This window comes from Argiope bruennichi, chromosome 10 (genome assembly GCF_947563725.1).
Source record: "Argiope bruennichi chromosome 10, qqArgBrue1.1, whole genome shotgun sequence".
Lineage (NCBI taxonomy): Eukaryota > Metazoa > Arthropoda > Arachnida > Araneae > Araneidae > Argiope > Argiope bruennichi.
This window is the reverse complement of record NC_079160.1, coordinates 76,307,627-76,328,811: the sequence shown is the minus strand read 5'-3', so window position 1 is coordinate 76,328,811 and position 21,185 is coordinate 76,307,627. Positions and strand designations below refer to the sequence as shown.

General features: G+C 31.1%; 1 protein-coding gene across 2 annotated transcripts in view; it reads right to left on the bottom strand.

Moving 5' to 3' along the window:
• LOC129987412 (cysteine-rich secretory protein 2-like) overlaps window positions 1-21,185 on the bottom strand; it is a 94,993-nt gene that overhangs the window by 66,798 nt on the left and 7,010 nt on the right. Inside the window, exon 1 of one of the 2 annotated variants that reach the window (XM_056095386.1) lies at window positions 9,206-9,627. The exons of the other annotated variant lie outside the window; for it this stretch is intronic. The gene's annotated coding sequence lies outside the window, so the exon portion shown is untranslated. Of the gene's footprint in view, window positions 1-9,205; window positions 9,628-21,185 lie in introns of those variants that run through there. 2 annotated transcript variants of the gene reach the window in all.

The following is a 21,185-nucleotide window of genomic DNA, read 5'->3' as shown; positions in this document are numbered from 1 at the left end:
CTGTAATCGTTAAAAAATTATTCGAACTCGAAATTTGACGAATCTCCACGTTTCAGATCTCTCAGATTTTTGGCATTATGTGTGTTTGTCTGTGAATACAATTTAAAAATGTTTTGAGCTAGATAACTGGAATTTGGTATATGAAATTACGATCAAATTTGTAGATTTCTATAAAAATTTTGTTCAAAACCCATTTAAAGGAAGTCTGTCTCGTTGTTCAAGAATGTGTGAGCTTGATGATTACAAACCGAAAAGAGTTAGATAAATAAAATTTGATACACATGTTTATCATCTAAAACGTGAAATATTGAACCACCTATAGTTTGGAAGAATTCAAGGTAATTTAACTCTAAGTTTAACAGTTACACTGTAATTGTAATCCAGTAGCTAATTTTAGAACAATTGGAAATGAACATATAGTTTCCAGGTGTAAATATACTTTAAATAATGTAATAACTTCAAAATTTAATGAGTGTTGGTGGCAGAAGAAAGGATTCATTCTGTTTAAAACATTAGTGTGTCAAGAATATTTTCATAAATATGGTTAATAAGATTTTGATATTATATAAAGCATAGTAAATGCATTTTTTCAGAAATGCATTTATTGACAGAGATAATATAAAACAAAATAAAACAAAAAAATTTAAATGATAATTTTTTAAAAATCATTTTCAATTTTTCTAGCTGGCAAACAAAGTTTTGGAGCTGGATCGATTTTGATATGAAATAACAGCTATGATGTCATAGTTCTACGTCAACCTTTTAAAAACGCATCTGCTGTCAAAGAAGCATACGTAATAATAAAGCCATGCTGGTAAAAGCAGGTCATTCTTTTAAAAACGCATCTGCTTTCAAGGAAGCATATATAATAATAATGCAATACTGGTAAAAGCAGGTAAAAAAATATATGTGATTAAAAGATGATGAAATTGCCATTTATGCCTTATTCATTGCCTACTTGAATTTGAGCTTCAAAACCTCCTAAACAAAACAACATCATGTTTTCACAGGATAATATAATCCTTTACGCTATATAAAGCATTTTTCGTATTGAAGCACGCGCTTATTTCTAACGATTTTGAAATTGGCTATTAGGGCACGATTAAAATAGAATTCTGTATAAAACCTGAATTTAGTGCCATTTTTGAAGCTTCTTAAATATTCTCAACGAATATATTTATAATTAAATCCCTTAAATTTAAAAATTCAGATGATAACTTTTTTGAAACTTTTGATAAGAGTTGCTATTTCTTAGAAAATTCCGAATTAAAAAAAATATTAACGGAAATTTTATTTCCTCATTAATAAAAATGAACTTTTTTATTCTATAGTAGTGTTTCAACAATCAATAAAATTATTAATTAATAGTTACTTTGAAATGATAGCTCTCAAAACATTTTAAAAAACCAGCAGCAGTGGTTTTTCCAAAACTACAGTCACGAAAGAACCAGTTAAAGTGCGATCTTTGACGATTTATCGCTGGATGCAGTAAATACACAAGTACCAAAATGCTGAATGTGTATTTTGGGCGCCTTTCCAACCGATTGAAGCCTTAAATTGCCAAAAAGATATTTGTATTCATAAAACCACCAATAAAATTTCAAATATTTAAATTGCTCCTTCTTTGAGTCATTGCATTTAAATCCTTGTGAAAGTACAAACAGAAAAACAGTTAACCCCTTGTTGAATTTAGTTCTAAATTACTAAATACTAAATTTTATCCATCTAGCTCTCTTCATTTCGTAGTTATCGTGTTAATTTATATTTGGACAGCTAAACAGACATTTTTCTTTCGAAATGTATTTGTTTAAGCATTTGACAGAAATCTAACAATTTGGAATAGAAACTATGTACTAAATTTCATCCATTTAGTTAATTTTTTTTTTGGGGGGGGGGGGTATTTATGTTTACAGAAAGACAGATATAGTTCCAAAAATATGCTTTTCGAACTCATCCAAGTTTGGAATGTGGTGATATTTCAAAACTTCGAGTTCAAATTTTTTGACGATTACATTATTTTTTCGTTACGAGAACGTAAAAAGTAGGTTGGGTTAAATTCTCAACAAGTTTTTCAACAAAAAAAAACCTATTTCGTATCACCATGTATATCTCCATTTTTCATGCTATTTTGGAGTATATTAATTGTTAATTAATCAAATTAATTTCATTTACTAAGATTAATGAATTTAGTTTATAAAATAATGTCACCAAAATATTTTAATTCATTATTTTAACACTACAACTAATTACCCCAATTTCACTTTAAAGCCCATTTCTCTATTATTCTAACGAGTAGAATGAATCTTTGTTTTTAAAAAAAAATATTTTTAATCAATTTTTAATCTTGAAGATTTCATAGCTGCAGCCATCAAAATTCAAAATAATGGTAAAGGTGTTTATTTTCCCTTGTTGAAGTTAATATTTAAACTGAAGTTAAGCGTATTATATATATTCAACTTATTAATTTTACAAAGCTATTCTTTATGCAATTGGTTAAACTCAAATTTCAGGAATTTATTCTGAGTTCAAAATAGTTGCTGAGAAAGAAGATTTATTTTAAAATTAAATAACATTTATCTTGGCTAAGTTGCAGTAAAAGTACCAAATGTAGTTCTTTTTATCGAGACAGTTTTAAACTAAATTTACAAGAATAGTTCCAAGAAGTTTTATCTTATAAACTGGATGTTCGTTCACCTTTTATCATACAAAGAGGTTTTGAAAATATTCAGACGCCGAGAAAGTCCAATGTCCTTACGACTTGCAGTGCATAGAATTCTGCTCGAATTACAAGAAAATAAGATTATATTTTTAGATACTTTAACTAATAGTCAGATTGTTGAGGTCATTTCCCTTTGTCGCAGCAACATCATCTGATTCGATGCTTCAGTTACGTTTAGTTCAACTTATATAGTCAAGCGCTAATTTAATCCTGAGAGTTAAAGCAAATAGCGTTGGGCCAACAAAAGCATTGTAAAGCGTCTACGAGTGCTTTGATTAAAGCGTCTGTGAAGAACAAATTTAAAAGAAAGTACCATGGTATTTTAAAATATAATGCAATGCTAATAATAGGTTTCAATTTAAGATTTTTTTTGTCATTTTTGCAACTGAATAGTTTCTCCGAAGATATGGTGGACGAATATTTAGTTGTCCATCATGTTAATATTACGAATCTAGTTATGTCAACCAACTATGATAAAATCAGTCACATCACACCAAATGAAAGTACTTTTTGCTTTCTCTATACGTAGTAAAGAGAAAGTACAGTAATCGTCAAAAGATTCGAACTCTAGATTTTGACTAATCACCAAGTTTTAGACCTCTGAGTTCGAAAAATATATTTTTGTAAAATGTCCGTCAGTCTGTCTGTCTGCTATAAAAATAATTCATAAACGCTTTGAGCTAGATGGATGAAATTTGAGATACGATTTTTACTGTATCGAATTTGCAGATTTTTTGAGTAAAATCTGTTAAAAGGAAGTCAACCTTTACGGCTTTTCGAATAATACGATAAATACAAAAAGAAAAGAGCTAGATAGATGAAATTTAATGGACAGATTTAACATCGATAATGTAGAAACCTGTCAAATTTTGTGCCAAATCCAATTACGGGTTGACTGCAAATGTTGTTAATGCATGTCAGGGGTTAAGCGCCAAATAAATCGCCCATGATGATACAATAGATTCAGTAAAAATGCTGAATTCACGACAAAAATTAATATTTCGTAACTATTGTAAGCCATTGCCGTGTATGGCATGACAAAATTAATAGAGAGCATGCGAGAATGTTTTGGAAAGACCACTTTCACTGGTTTAAATAATATTTGCATAATAAACATAGAGCGTTTCGATTCCTTAACTATTCACGCAAAATGGCGAAATTAATTGGTGTTTAAAATTGGCAAAACCGCTTTGTTGTTTTAAGTTTAGGATTCTGCTTTAGTTGTGCTTTGTGATACCTGTCTAAAATGGAAGGTAAAGAGATAAATGCCACTATTAATGACGTATCTAGACGTCATGAATTTTCAAATAATACAAAAATTGGTGTGTTTGACACTGTGATTGTGTTTAGGAGGTTGAGTCTTTTTTTAAAAGCACGGAGAAATAATGTTTTAGAGAATTCTTTCAGAAAGGAGGGTGGGGATGTTTAGGATGAAGCAACCATTGAGACATCTCTAAGGATCATAAATTTTCATATGGAATAAAAATTGGAGAAATATCATTGATGTTTGGAGCTGGGAAAATAGTTTTTTTTAATTTTCGTAATTATTTTAAATATATAAATTTACAAAAGTTTAATTGGAAATAAGCGAAGAAATTTGGTAGCAGAATTCGACCTACAAGATTATCAGATGGAATTTAGTGATTTAAGGAACTGTAGATTTCGCACAATATCTTCAAAATCATAAGGCTATCATCCTATCTTAATTTATTGTATAAGTTTATAGTCTAGGAAATGGATAATATAATTAAGCACTTTCAACCATCCAAATAAACGTAGGAAATTTTCTTATTTCATGTGAGCTCTCACCAAACCATTCTAGTTATCAATCACAAGCGGAATGCTGTTTAGTAAATAGATTAAAAAAAACAACTTTTGCTCTAATTTACATATGCATTTTTTTTAAAAATCTGAGTTTAGTTTTTAAAAACTTTAATGATTCATGCATTGATACTTCTCTGCCAGTCTAAAGAAAGAATTACATACAAGATATCCGCTTTAATAGAAATCTGTTAGCTTTTTTCTGTTTTGTAGTTGTTTCTTATGGCACTTGCCATGGACAAGACCACTGTTACGAAGACAACGATTTTAAGCCGGTGGGGGAGCGTTTCTCGTTTTTTTAGTAGCGCCAACTAGGGCCAAGCATACGACTTTGCTACTCACGCACAACCTTTTTTTACAGGAGGGCACATTCACACATCTCACAGATAGAACAACCATGCCCAAACCGGGACTCGAACCCAGAACGCGGGGAAGACGCTCTGCCCTTATGCCAGGACGGCAGCAGCTTTTTTCAAAAAGTTAGAAACAGAAAAGTTTGAAAAAATGATATAAAAGATGTAAAGAATTACATTTTATGTTGTTTAAGACAATTGTTAAATCTTGTTAAGTTTAATGTTATTAGATGAAATGAGTAAAATAGTTTTGAACACATTAATATTTTAAGCAGAAAAAAAATTCTGCATTTCTGCGATCAAAACTGACTCAGTTTGACGCTTTGAAGTCCATCATTTTAGGCCATTGACCGCCCATCTCCGGAAAGCACAGAAGAAAAGTTAGCATATCTTCTTTCAGATGACAGTGAAATATTTTAAAATCATCTAAAATTGTGTTATTTAAAATTGCAAAAATCGGTTAGCTTTAATCGCAGTTTTGCAGTTATCGAATTCAGTTATACTAAGATAGGCGAACAGACAGACTTCTCCTGAATGGATTTCATGCAAAATTAGATAGGAATTACAAATTTAGTGTTCAGATTAGAAAGGTCTGAAACGTGAAAATTCGTTAGAGTCTCGAGTTTGAATTTCTTGACGATTATAATATACTTTTTCATATTATAATCGTCGACTATAATATGAGAAAATTATAATATACTATACTTCATATACGAGAAAGTGAAAAAAATCCACATACGATAATTATTTAATTAAATTTTTGTGTGAAAATATAGATTTCATAATTCTTTAGGGAACGCATTTTTTGACTCAAACTATGTAAATTAAAACTCTTTGCTTCACAAAGTATTTTCTTTTTCATTTCGAAACATATGCCTATCTCTAATAGTCCAGAAACCTCTATTGCGCCATAATTAAAGTGGGCACCTTTTTTATGACGAAGTCAGAAAATTCGGTTAAAATAAAGTTTCCATCTTGTTTCCGATATGCCGAAATTAAATAGAATCAGAAATCTGTTTGATAATTATCATCATGACATTACGATAACTATCACGCTGTGAAAGGTAGTATCAAGTTGTAGAGGTACGAGTTCAATAACTTCAATATAATTACTTCGAGTTCAATTTAATAACTTCATTATGAAATAGATAAAAATAATAGACAAGTTTCAGAAACAGTTATTTAATTATTTTTTAAGTTCCACATTTCACAATACAAAACAAACACGATCACGAAAATACATAGATAACACTTAGAATACAACCTATTAATGACCCCCAAGAAGGATCATGGAAAATATATCTTGATGTTTCTAAGGGAACGCCATCCGCTACAAAGTTATATAGAGGTTCAATGACGTCCGTTCAATTAGCCATCAACTTTGGACAATTTTGAAAATCGTACAAAAGTAGTGTTAGAATACTTTGTATTTCTAAATTACATTCTTAAAATGAATCGAAGAATAATTATAACGATTTCCTTCAAATTCGGATCAATGAAAATTAAGCCGGATGAAGTAAGTCTCTTTTGTCTGCTCATATTTTGGCGGGCTATGAAGAGATTTGAGAAGGCAGTCAGGACAGGCACTCTTTAGCTGATTGCCTAACTTGCTATCATCATAGTCTTTTTACTATCAGTCTTTTCATATTCAATTTGATGAATTCACCCTGTTGTCCTTATAGTGAATCTGGATTATTTTACTTTTCCAATCGAGTTTACAAAGGATTTTCTTTTCTCCTTTTTAAACAATTGCCCATATGGTTAAAATTCTCAGTAAAAATAAATGTTAAGAAATTTATTAAAAATTTTGAAATCTGTTTTCAAATTTACAAATGCTCTGAAACCTGACGATTAGGGTAATATGGTTGATTTATTTTTGTGGAAAAGGTGTTGTAATTGACTTTAATTTTTTCTGTTTATTTATTTCATGCTCAACAGATGGAATGGGGGTATATTTATTACTTGTATAAACTATTATTTATTAACTGGTTGATATGAACGTTAATATAAAGAAAAGAATATTCACTCATTTTTAAAATAAAGAAATAGTAAATTTGTACATCGCAAATTTTGAAAAACAGATTTTCATAATTTTTACTAAATTTCCTAGCAAAGAAAAAGCTGAGGATTTTAACCATATGGGCAAGTGTTGATAAAAAGAAATAAAAGTCATTCATAAAATCCATTATAAAGGTAAAATAATTCAAATTCCTTATAGAGACAACACGGTGAATTCAACAAGTGTTTGTGAAACTTAATATTATATCAGTTATAAAGTAAGCACGTTGGAATTATCTGTCAGGTATGTTGTCAATTAGTCGTCTTTCGACGATCATCTGGATCAACAGGGACAACGGATACAGTTAATTTCAATTAAATCGCTTATATATCCTTATGCCCATGATTCCATCAAATTGTCAGACATTCAAGCCATGTTATTTTAACTGCCTTACACATGCTCTGTTTATTGTGTACATGAGCCTTTCTAATGATGATCGGCCCTATGACATCAAAGTGCTATTAAAAACATAAATGTCCAAATAATTTTTGTTCTAACTTTCGCGGTACTGTAACTTCACATTTTTCTTTGTCTTGTAAATCAAATATTGCTGAAATAATTAAAACGGTTTCAATTTCAGGACAATAATGTAATCTATTGTTAGAAATTAGACAAAAAATATTTTTAAAGTATCGCCAAAATTCAAGAAAAAGTTAAACAACTATAAAATTAATATAAATTAAACGACAATTTTTTAAAAATAATTTCGGAACAGTGTAAACTTTATATTTCTATAATAATATTATTTGGAAGTTATCTTGTAAAAATGCCAAAATAGAATTTAATATTATTTATTAATTGGTATTTCATTAATCAAAATTTCAAAAAAATATCGATCCGAGATGCATATTTCCACATTTAATAGTTATAGATCAAACAGTCGTATGTCACAATCAAAATTTTAAAATGGCGTGGATCAACGCATTCGGTAATACAGTAACATACATACACACAAGCAGAAACAATCATGTTTATTATTAGTAGAGATAGTAATTGCATTATAGTAGGAATTATATAGTATTGTGTATTGCTTGAAAATAATAGATTTTTTTTTCTAATGTAACATTACTTCGTGGACCTCAAAACGACTGAAGGTAAATTCACACATATCAGCTATTTGATTGTTACATATCCTATGAATGAATCAATAGGCACCGGTTGTTGATTTATTGCTATGATGATAATATACAAAAACTCATTTATTTAATATGCTACAGTGATGATAGTCCTCACATCCCTACTAATAAAGAGGCCCATAGAAAGTTTAAAAGGTTGATAGATCTAAAATATGGTTAACCCTTTAAAGGGCCATTTTTTCCTAGTCATATTATGTTAAAATATTTTTAGGCTTGAAATTAGAATAAGAAAAGGGAATCATTTAGCTTATTAGATAAATTTAATTTGATTCATTAATTAATTTGGTTAATTAATAATTAAGTAACAAATCAAGACACATCATTTTGTCTGAGATAAAGAACTGAAGCATTTAAGTTTCTAACTTACTAAAAAAAAAATTGTCAGAACTTATGCCAACCTTCAAAATTTCATACAAAGATTGATAAATTTGGTGGGAAGCATACTTCCCACGGTCCTAGAAAGGGTTAAAAAACATGAGTATTATTTAAAAAAACATGGCAAGCTTCATTCAATTTACGTTTTTATTTCCGAATGAATAAGAAGATAATCAGTCTTCCTTTGACGAATGAGGACCAAATTCGATAGAACTCTAGAAATTTGATGTCGGGTGCTAAATTTCTTATACCTAACTCGTTCCATTTTTTTCTGTTATCGACTGCAAAGACGTGATATTTAATAAAAAGCTAAAGAAAAGAAGCGCCGTGTTCACAAAAACTAAGATAAACAGATGTAATTCCAAGAAAGGAATTACATCTGTAGACATCTGTTAAGTTTAGAATTAAGAATTTTTTTTTTTAATTTGGTGATACATTCCAATTTTTTTTATTTTATTAATTTTATTATCAAATTTCTTAGTATTTTAAATTGCAATCTGATTTCAGAATCCTATCACTTTCAAAAATTTCTTTAATAAGGCTAAGATTTTATTGCCCAATAGTATCATTTAAACAATATGTATTCAAATAAAAAAAATATGTACAAAAACAAACAGTAAAAATTAAGGTAATATATATGCTCAAAAATCAGAGTCCAGTTTTATATTTCTGCCATTTTTAAATTACATATAAATCAACGAACCAAGAGAAAAAGAAGACAAATTGAATATTAAAACATTACCTGAGCTGTCTGATCTCAAGACTTCACTTTGAGGTGTTCGAAATCGTCTTCACTGGACACGATCCCTGCGAGTAATCCAATGAGGTCCCCTAGCCAGCATAGAAGAATGTCCACTCTGTGTGACCCATTTAATATTTTAGACGACACACCACTGAATAATTAACTGCAACCTTGCCTGTCACCGGACACCGTCTGGAGCGGGGTGCTTCCCAGACACACAATTAGGAAGAATCTGGCTCAATTCCGACCCAGAAGAAGAAAAAGAAGATACTGCTAAACTCCGCCCCAAAGAGCGCAATTGCAAATGATGATTGACGGCCCAATACCATCTTCATGAACCCTTTCTGCCCTTTTTTCATTCCCAGTGCCTTCTTTTTTTTTAACCACTTATGCATCAACAGACTCTGGTGGAGATTTTGCCTCGGCGCGGGTCAAGCAACTGCGATGATTAAATGGGAGATGGAGCACGGAACGGAGATGGAGTTTTTGCTCTTTGTTTTCTTTAACCTCCTGGTACAACGCTTTGTTGTGACACGGAAGAGTAAAAAGATTGGAACTTGGCAATCTCGAATCAAGTCAGGAACGTAAATAATCGTGCTCGGGATTGCCTCGTGACTCTTTGTTGGTGGAGTTTTTTCATCCAGAAAACGGTTTGTGAGATCAGTGGCGTTCAATCTTTTTTTAAAAAAATACAGATAAACCTCGATTTTCTGAACTGACTGGAACCGTAACCATTTCAAATAAACAGGAACTCAGTTAATAGAGACTAAATTTTAAAGCATGGCGTATTTTCTTTCGATAAGATCATTTTTTTTTTTGAAATATAAATGAATTTCAGTTATCTGAACTGACTGGAACTGTAATTACGTCAGATAAACGGTAACTCAGTTAATAGAGGCTTAATTTTAAACCGTGACATGTTTTCTTCCGATAAGATTTTCAGAAATGGTTTTTTTGAAATCTTGAAAACAAATCCGTAAGTAATATCACATATTAAAATTTTAACAAATTCAAAAATTAATCATATGTTAAAGGATTCCCGAATGTTTTTGATTTTCATTGTTTCCTTTTCATTTTCTCAAAGATTCTTTCCCTTTTCCTTTTTGAAAATGCGAACTTGGCATTTTTAGAGCTATCCAAAATTACTATGTCGAGAGAGTCATCTCTTGCATAAAAAAACATGGTTACAATATTACTAAACGTTTAAGAATGAAAATCTGAAATGTCCCCCCCTCCCTCCGTGAATAATTTCTTGAGTTATGAAAGATCACTTCTTGATAATGATATTTTATAAACCTTTGCATCCTACAAATCGGTTCTTATATCCTTTTTGATATTTTTTTTTAAAAAATCACCCATTATTTTTTTAAAAAAAATTAATTCGTTATTTTAATATCGATTCGGTTAATAATCCTTAACAGCCTGTGGTTCAGTTATATCTCACAAAGATTTAAAAATAAACACCAGGCGAAAGAAAATTGCTTGTGTTGCAACAAGTTGAAACCGATGAGGTTATTGTTACAAGTTCTGAATAATAAGGACCCAATGAAAACTACCTAAAAGTCTACACACCTTAAATTTTGGTTGTAATTCTTTAAAATTTTGTATGTCCATATCTTTAAAAAACAATTTAAATTAATTTAAACCTAGTTTAATTATATTTAGATTCCATGTAGAAACAACATGAGGGTTTCTTGGGACGGACTTTTATAATTTTGAACAGTAATTAGATGACGAATGCAACACCTGAGTCGACTATGAATCAATTATTGGGAGGTTTTTCCTTTTGCCATTCTTTTTGTAAAATACCGAATAAAAAATATCGTATAACTTGTGTCGAAAAATAACCTATGGTGTGCAATAATTTTGTCAGTAAAATTTCTTTTTAATCATGATTACGCAATTAAATGTATTTAATATTTTTGCTCTCGGCAGCAACAACTCACGAGTAAATAAACAAAATAACCATAAATACGTATACCTTTTCTCTGAAAGTGAGTGGCAAATTCTCAGTTAAATAGGCTTAGTAATTAAAAATGTATATAATAATTTCATTCGACAGAAATGGCAACACACCTGCTAATTCAGTTTATATCAATATGAGCTTTTTAATTCATTTATATTGCAAATGGAAGATAATTGAGTATTTAAATAATAACTGTTCCATTTGAAGGATTTTCAAGAATTTTTTGAAGGTCTCTGATTTTGATGTCAAGACCGCTTATCAAATTTCACTCATCTGATTCGCTCTATTTTTGAGTCTTTTTGATAGATAACAACACAATAAAAAAAACAACAGTATGAGGATTTGATGATTTGGACGGCGTGATAGCAATGAAATGGCAACTATGGTTGAATTCTAATGGCCATAATCAGTTCTTCTAGTAAGAAGTGCGTCTCATCATCGACGGGAATAACTCAAACCGACACCATTATTACGCTTTTCCCGAAAGGCGAGAACCAAGCATCATACTGTTCGTTTCAGTATTCTGAGATGACCACTTTTTGACGATTCTATCTCATTAAGGGGAGAGACGCGGAAGGATGAACGCATTTCTGGAATTCTTCGTCATTCTTTGACCTTTATTTTCGCCCTATTAGATACTTTTTTGTTCTTTTTTTTTCACGTGTCTGTGAATATTGTGTCAACTCTGACCGTATTATTTTAATTCAGTCTGCGAGTAATCCGAGTTTATTTTATTGTTAAATGTAAACATCCCCTCCTTTCATCTTTCCTCTCACCCCTATTTTGACGAATTAAACTCATCCTAACGCATGCGCAAAAGCACAGAGGGTTTTAGAATCCGTTGTCATAAAAATTGTAAGTTTATTATCCCCCAAACCTATAGTACTTCCCTGTGCGGGGCATAAGCAGAAGTAATTTTAAAAACGATTTTCATTCGGATTCAAGGGGGTAAAACAGATAATAGAGAATCATCAAAATTCTGAAATCGAATTTTTTGACAATTGCAAATACTTTATCTTTGAATATTTCGTGCATGAATTGAACCCTTTCATTTTATAATCTGTTATATCGTTTATGAGTTTATTATAAACAACGCGGGCATGACGCAAACATGAGTTATATTGCTACTATGGTATCCTTTATTTAACTCTTATTAAAGTGCGACGGAAGTTTGTTATTGTTCAGTCATGCTTTAAAATTTATGTTCTGTTTAATGTTACTTCAATACATTTTTTTCAATGATAGCAATTTTCTTGAAAACATTTACCTTAAATTCATTAATACTTTTATTCCAAATGGGTTTTTAAAAGTCGAATACTTGTTGATTTTCAGACACATCATTGTCAATCCACTCTTAGTGGAACAAATATTTTGATTACATTTTAAAGTAAAAATAAACATGTTTTAAAAATGTAACTGTTTTGTTTTGTCCCTAATTATTATGCATGAAAAGCTTATAAAAACATTCCACCCATTTTTTTTTGTGTGTGTGCGCTTTAATGCCATTTGAAATTCATATTTCATTGTTAACATTAGACTGTACTTGAAAACTATGCAAAAGAAAAATCCACCCTCGCTTACAACGAAAAAAAGAATGAGACCTCACATACAATGAATGAAGCTTGTTTTTAGCCATGACATCTTTAATGATATTGTGCTGAAAAACATAATTTCAACCGTCTCGTTTGTAGTTAAAACATACCCAAGGTCAAAAATAATATTAATTCTTGAGTTATGCCGTTACTCTAATTACAGCTTCCGGTGTGATTAAAAATGTGCCTCCGATTTATAGAGCTAGTTGTTTTCGGCATTTTCGACACCTCTTTTTATAAACATAGGGCCAAATTACAAAGAAACTCGAGATACTTGGCTGTTGATTAATGCATTTTGATTTCTAAACGTCGTGAATTGTGCAACATCCATGTTAAATTTTGAAGAGTAGCAGGTGTTAATTTACAGCTGTTTTATGTATAAACATTCAAATCGGTGGCAAGATATAAATTATTCAGTTTATTGCCAAGATTTGTTTAATTATGAGTGGCATCGAACAATTTCAGAGACGCCAAACTTCCTGCTTTAAAAAAGTAATAATTACAAATAAAAATTGATCTGAAATTCTATTTGATTTTGTAAATTTTTTTTGTTTAGTTTACTATGTATAATAAATATTTTGAACTGAATTTTTTGCATCAATTAAAATTCCCGATTTTGATTAGTTTTTAAATTTCCGAATTATAACAAATGTTTCTAAAAGAAAATCGGAACCGTGAAATGTTTTGCACTTCAAAAAAGATCAAGGTTTAAAAAGCCCTGCTGTGGACAAAGACATTTCTAAACTTTTGGTATTCTCATTTTTAAAATAATTGCTTGAAAATACTTTCAACAATTTTTTGACACCGATTAGAATTTTTATTAAGTGAAGCTATAATGTTTATATTTTGGAGAAAACGGTTGTTCGAATGGCATAAAAAAGTAATTATCATGTTCACAGTAATATCCAGAAATTAGCAGAAATTATTTTAAAAATAAAAGTTTTTAAATATTGGAAGATATTTGCCTTTACAATCACAAATTTCAAAAGTTTTTTTGTTTTTTTTTTTACAATTTTGGATAAACATTTTTTAATTGTCATAACCTTCACTATCTTAATTTCCAATTTTTTCACTCGCATAATGGCCACTTATGGCTTTTGCGCCAATAAGCATCACCAAACTAAATATTTTTGCTTCCTCAGGCAAGGAATTTTCCCTGATGTTACAGCACCGTTTACTTTTAGCCTCTCGTAGACAGCGGAATACCCATGCACTTATTGAAGCTTTAAACAGGTGGTGTTGTATTGATACCTTGTGTTATTAATTATTTGGTAACCTAGCCACACTAAGTAGTTAACCTGTTAGATATCAAGTGAAGATAAACAAAGCTTCAGGTCAACTTTATACGTGATTGAAGTTTGCAGAAATGGACCTGAGCTTATAAATCCTGGTCATCATAATATAAAAACGTTGATAAGTGTCCTTTAAAGGGGGATATAAGAAAGTCGAATGGGAACTGGTGGCAATGTTTCTCTTTCCTTCATTTATAGATGGACATAATTATACGACTGGGAATTCTATCAAAATACACAATTTCACATGTAGATTTTTATTTGTTCATTTATTTATTACTTTCTCGTATACGTGGTATAGAGAAAGTATAGTAATCGTCCAAAATTTCGAAATAGAGTTTTGACGAATCTCCACATTTTAAACCTCACTGACTTTGAGAAACACATTTTTAGAAAATGTACGTCTACTTGTCTGCATGTGACAAAGACAACTCAAAAATACTTTCAGCTAGACGGTTGAAATTTGGCATACGGTCTTTACACCAAAATAGAAGATTTATATCAAATTTTGAATAAAATCTGTTCAGAGGAAGTCTGTCTGTCCGTCTGTTCGAATATGTTAACAAAATAATTACAAAACGATGAGAGCTAGGTAAATGTTAAATTCGGTACACAGATTTAACATCTATAGTGAAGACACCTGTCGAATTTTGAGCCATACACAATTGTCTGTTGATTGTCTGTCGGTCTTTACTTTCACTGTGTTAACGCAATAAATTAAAAACCAAATGACAAATTTATCAAATTTGGTATGGGATTTTGTGACTACAAGTGCAGATTCATGTCAATTTTTTTGGTTCAATTAGTTGAGAAAAACGCGCCAAATTCGAATTCTGGATACTATTAACGCCATTCCAGGGATTAATCGCCAAATAACTCGCCAAGGATGACAGGATAGATTCAGTAAAAATGCTAAATTCACGCCAAAAGTTAATATTTCATAACTATTGTACGCCAAAGCCATATAAAGCATTCTTCGACATGACAAGTTTATTAGAGAGTATGCGAGAAAGTTTTGCGGAAACCACTCCCCAAACATCATCTCTATTCCTGCTGATTTTTATTTTTACTTTCTCATATTTCAATATACAAAGGGGAAGTACTGTCAAAAAGATTCGAACTCGATATTCTGACGAATGTCGACGTTTCAGACCAAAAGACGCATTTTTGGAATTATGTCTGTCTGTCTTAAACACGATATCTCAAAAATGCTTAAAGCCAAAAGGCTGGCATTTGATATGGGTTTTTCACATTAAATTTGTAAATGTCTATCAAATTCATTTGATATGGGTTTTTCACATTAAATTTGTAAATGTCTATCAAATTCATTTGATATGGGTTTTTCACATTAAATTTGTAAATGTCTATCAAATTTTGAGAGAAATTCAGTCACAGGGAGTTTTTATGTCTGTCTATTCGAAAGCAATGACGATCGGTTTCATTTTTTTTATCTATCACGTAAACGAACTGCACAGATATTAAATAGATTCTTTTTCCTTTAGTTTTAAACAATGAAAAAAATCGCGCGATTAAATATTTTATAAAATAAGGTAAATAGCTTGAATTTCGGAGCAAAAAATTAATCTGTTGTTTAGAAATTAGACATTTTTTTTAAATAAACAAAACTAAAAAAAAAAATAAACGTTGCTAGACTGTTAAATTGTATCAATAAAACGATAATTTTTTGAATTTTAAAATGTTATAAAAATTATTTTTATGCAATAATATTTTTAGACGACGCAGTGGAAGAAACCTCAAAATTCAGCTTAATTTTAAATTAATTAAAATTTCAAAAAATAATCCCTTACAGAAGCAAATTTCCATCCTTCAAAGTATGTATGTGCCAAATTTGGCGACTATGGCATGTAGAGTGCCAACACACACACACAAGATTCATCCTTATTATTAGTTGAGAAAATCAAAATTTATACAATTTTATATAACAAATTTAACAAGTTAACTTCTACTAATAATGTTGCGAATAAAAATTTCTGTAATTATCGACAGAGATAAAACCAACGGGAGTGGTTTAAAGTAATAAAATAAATATTTTACCTCCAATTAAAAGTAAGCTTGCCAATTCCTAGTATGACTTTTGAGAATAAAAGTTGAGAATATAAATCTTTGACAAGAATCTGGAATTTTTACGTACAAATCTTAAGTACAAATACATATTTGGAACACCTTTTCCCTAACTGATTGAAACTTAAATGCGACATGAAGCTATAGTTGTAGTTACAAAATCACAAATCAAATTTGTTCATTTAAATCATTACGTTTATGAATTATAGCGTTTACATGTTAGCCAGAAAGATCGACAAACGGTCAACTCTTTGATAAATCCGGTTCAAAATTTTATAAGAATCTACAAATTGAACAGTTCAAAATTTCATAAGAATCTACAAATTGAACTTGCACTTGAATAGCCACAAATCCCTCCGAATGGATTTCGTTCAAAATTTAATATAAATCTACAAATTTAATTAAAAGTCCATTCACCAAATTCCATTCATCTAGCTCGAAACATTTTTGAGTTATCATGTTCAAAGACAGATAAACAGATGGACATAATTCGAGAAATGTGTTTTTCGAACTAAAGGGGCTCTGAAACAGAGAGATTTGCCAAAATCAAGAGGTTTAATTTTTTTGACTGATACAATATTTAAAAATAATTACATATAATGAGAAAATAAAAATAACTACATAAGTACAAGACCCTTTTTGTGTTTAGCTTCGTAATGTAATGGAGGATATTAAATATGCATTTAAATCGAGTGTGATCACCAAATTTGCCCAAAATTTGTTGTGACTTATGGCACATTACAAGCCTGTTTGGTTTGGTTATATTAACGTCCCGTTTGAAGCAACACTAGGGCTATTTTGGGACGGACCTCGTAATTTTGAACCGCGGTCAGATGACGAGGACGACACCTGAACCGGCACCCCTCTCTCCACACCAGCAGGGGTACGTTTGGTCAGGACGGATTTAACGTGCAACAGACCCCCTTACACGGTGGTTCTTCGGTGGAATCGGGTCTCGAACTTGAAACCCTCCGGTTCCGAAGCCGAGACCTTACCACCAGGCCACCGCGGCCTATTACAAGCCTGCTGACAAGCTGAGTGAGCGTCTCTTGTTTTTTCAATAGCGCCAACAAGGGTAAAGAGTACGATTTAGCTACTTCATGCGTCACATTCGCTTGCACAACTCCTTTCTACAGGGAAGGGGGCACATTAACACACCTTACAAATCGAACACAGAAGAACATGTCCGAACCGGGACTCGAAACTGGAACGTCCAGATCACGGGGAAGATGCACTACCCCTATGATAGGACGCCAGCGCTCAAAATTTGATACAGATAATGTAATTGTATCACATACCAAATTGCATGCATTTACCTGGTGTGTTTTTGAGCAACCTTGAAACCTTACTGCTGAAAAAGGAATTAATGATTTTCTTGCATAAGTATGCAAAAGCCTATTAGAAAATAAGCTTTTGCAATAAAAATGGAAATAATATTTGAATAATGTGCAAAAAGAATGTTTGCGGAAAATATACAGACAACCATTACGTGATTGAATAATCTGGACAGGTTTTATCTACTTCAAATTTTTGCGACGCATACGCATTCCTCGTGATTACAGGGATTTAAAACGTCTCATCACAGAAAAGGGTAATCACACATTGATTACTCCGACCCTCCCTGAGGAACACGATTAAAATTTGAATGACCAGACAGGCACGACAGTATTGGCGGGAACTAAGGTTAAGTCCTAAGACCCATCACCGGCCACGGTATAACCCTTTCCGTGGGAAGCACGCCCCGTCATCGGTAGGAAATAGTTGATCTCATATCATTTCTGCACCCACTCGGATGTCGAGAACCAACCACCATACCGGAAGCCTTTCATCTTTATATCTGAGTTACCAGCAGTGGGATATAAAGAAGGGGAAGGCAAGGATGCTCATCACGATATAGTGCCGATTGGTAGGTCACTTTTAACGTCAATTATTTATCAAAAAAACACACTCCGGTACTTCAAGAGATATCTTATCACCTTGAACTCACTTCATATGACTTTTTCCAATGATAAAGAATTAACTTAATGGACAACGACTTTCATATCCAGAAGAAGAGCAGCAATGAAGGCATTAAAGGAAAGGGTAAAAGGACACTTGCTCTACATTTGTATTTTATATCAATACATCAAAAATACAATGTTGCAGATAGTTTTTTCGATGGAAAAACGAAATAAACAGATTTTGTGCGCATTCATTCTTCCATTATAAAATAAGTTACAGAACTTTCTGAATTTAGTTAATAATAGTAAATTAAGTTCTGTAATGTGGTTATAATTTTTTACATTAATTTTGCATTTTTATTTCACATTATTTCACAATTTTTTTTTTCTACTGCTCAACAGTAGAACGCTTTCCCGAGAAAAAAGTAAACAAAAGTCTAGCGATCTAATGTTAAGTGGTTACACGGAATAAAACTTAGAAAAAATTCCGTTAAATTCATTCGCTTAATACAGTATATGCTTGTTAATTTTCTTAATGTTCGTGGCAAGTAGAACAAAATTCTCTCTCTCTCTCTCAAATTTTTTTTTATTTTGAAATTATAGATCAAAACAGGAGGACATATCACTAGAAAGAGACATTTATGATGAAAAAAAGAAAAAAAGAAAGGGTTGGGGGTTTTCCATATGATTAAGGCGGGTCTAGAGGTTAACCTTAGCATCATTTAAAACATGTAACGGTTCAGGAAAGTGTTTTCTATCCAGACGCTTTTATTTTTTCCCAAGTTAAGATATTAAAGTACTTCCTAGTAGAAACCACAAGGTGAGATTTCAGATTAAAATCGTTGATAACGGTTTTTCTTTTTTGGTATACAAAGTATGTTTTGTACCCGACAAAAATTTTGAACTCGTTTCTGACCTCTATGATTCCGAAAAACACATTTTTGGAATTATGCATGTGAACAAGTTAGCTAAAAAAATGGCTTTGAGCTAGAAGGATGAAATTTGGTGTATGAACTTTAGACCAAATTTGTAGATTCCTATCAAATTTTGAACGGAATCCGTTCACAGAAAGTCTGTCTGTCTGATTGTTCAATTACAAGTAAACTTGATAGTTCCAAAACGCAATGAACCAGATAAATTAAAGTTTTTTTTACACGGTTTTAGAATCTAAAGTGTTGATCCGTACTTAATTCAGAAGCAAATGTGTTCAACGGATTGACAGTCTATCAGTCTGTACATTCGCATGCTAAGGAATGACTCAAAAATGCGTTGGTTGATATTAATGAAATTTAGTATGAGATTTTTTAAAACTGAAGTTGTATTTTTAGTTCAGTTGGTTGATGAAAAAGTGTTTAAAAATTTGGTTCTTTCGGTTCACTTTGCGATGAAGTAGCTCAAAACACTCACAGGCAGGACTCTGAAAATAAAAATCTGAGCATTCACAGCGTTCACGTACTAGATCAAGGTCCACAATTTTTATGAAGAGAAGGGCAGATAACACTTTCATTAGGGAATATGTCAGAAAGTTTCGGCGAGACCATTTCTTATTGAATAGTTAAAGTGAGTTCGATAAAAAGTTAAAAGTATTGTAATATGTTGTAAAATATTTCGCTCTGTTTATTTTTTTGTCTTATGCATGTGTTCAATTTAAGAATTGTGCAATATTATTTTCAATGTCTGCATACAAACCGTCCACCTATAACCTAAGAATTATTTGTTTTGTTTTGATTTAGCTTGTGCAGCATGGCAACATCTTGTATATAGTGTAGTTTGTTTTGAATGTGTTTGTCCGTTAATAAAGAGCTGTGATATGCAATCAGGGTCGTTAATTGCAATTAAGAACACTGATTAATACACTTTTTCGTGAGTATATCACTCATCTGGGGATCTTTTGATCATTTGAGTGAATTGTAATAGAAAAGGCGTCCGCAACGATATTTTTACTGACATGTTTACAAGTATGCTAAGTACCCTTTCATACAGATAAATTACGTAACAATGATTGCAGTAAATTAATAATAAATAATAAGTACGCAACAATAATTGCAGTAAATTAATGATAAAGAATAAGCACGTAACAATAATTGCAGTAAATTAATCATCGTAAATAAAAAAAAAATATTATATTTATTTTTATTTGCACGCGCATTGAATTTCTAGCATTATATGATTTTATTTAGAGTATAATTAAAAACAGCCGGACACCTTCATTTTCTTTCTTTTTTTTCCTGCAAATGTTCAAATAAGTTGTCTACTTTTGAAATTCCAAAAGTGAGATTAAAAGCTGAACTGAAAAAAAAATTGCCTTATATATGCTCACCGAGACAAAAACACATGAACGTTTCGTACAATCGTTGTAAGTGGTACCACAATACCATTCTCGAACAAAAACTACCCAATTGTTAGTCATACAAATGGAAAGAAAATAACTACTGCTAAAAAGACTTATTTACGATAGAAGAAGAAAAAAAAGAAAACAATAATGAAGGCGGGTGTGGTGGTTAACCTTAGAATCAATTAAAAGTTTGGTTTTCAAACGCAAAAAGTGCTTTACTAGACGTATTTACCTTTTTAAGATTTATATGAAATACTTCCTGCTTTTAAACACAAGGTGAACTTTTCCATTAATTTTGTTACAAACTTTTTTTTATTGTTTATTTAAGTTCGTGTGTTAATCTACTCTGGTGACGGCCACTTAAGAACAAGTGTGATAAAAATTATTTGTTGTTGTAATCTGTTCAGATATCGTTTGCGGTTATCGATTCAGTTTGTGGAATTTTTCATTCCATTTGTGGCAGTTTTGAATCATTGTATTCTTTAATGTATTACTTTTTCTATTCAAACGAAATTAGACGAATATAGGTTACGTTTTGATTTGAAGGTTTTAAGTAATTGCAATTCATTTTTGTAAAAATCAGGAAACTGATTGTAAATTTTAATCTTGAGAAATTATTCCATTTATTATTATTTATTAAGACAGATATTTACAAGAAATGAATCTAAAACTAAATCTAATAAAGCGAGCAATATTGTACCTTGGTTAACCAGACGATAAATTGCTTACTTTAATTATATAATGTAATGGTATATGTTTTCTTTTTTTTTCAT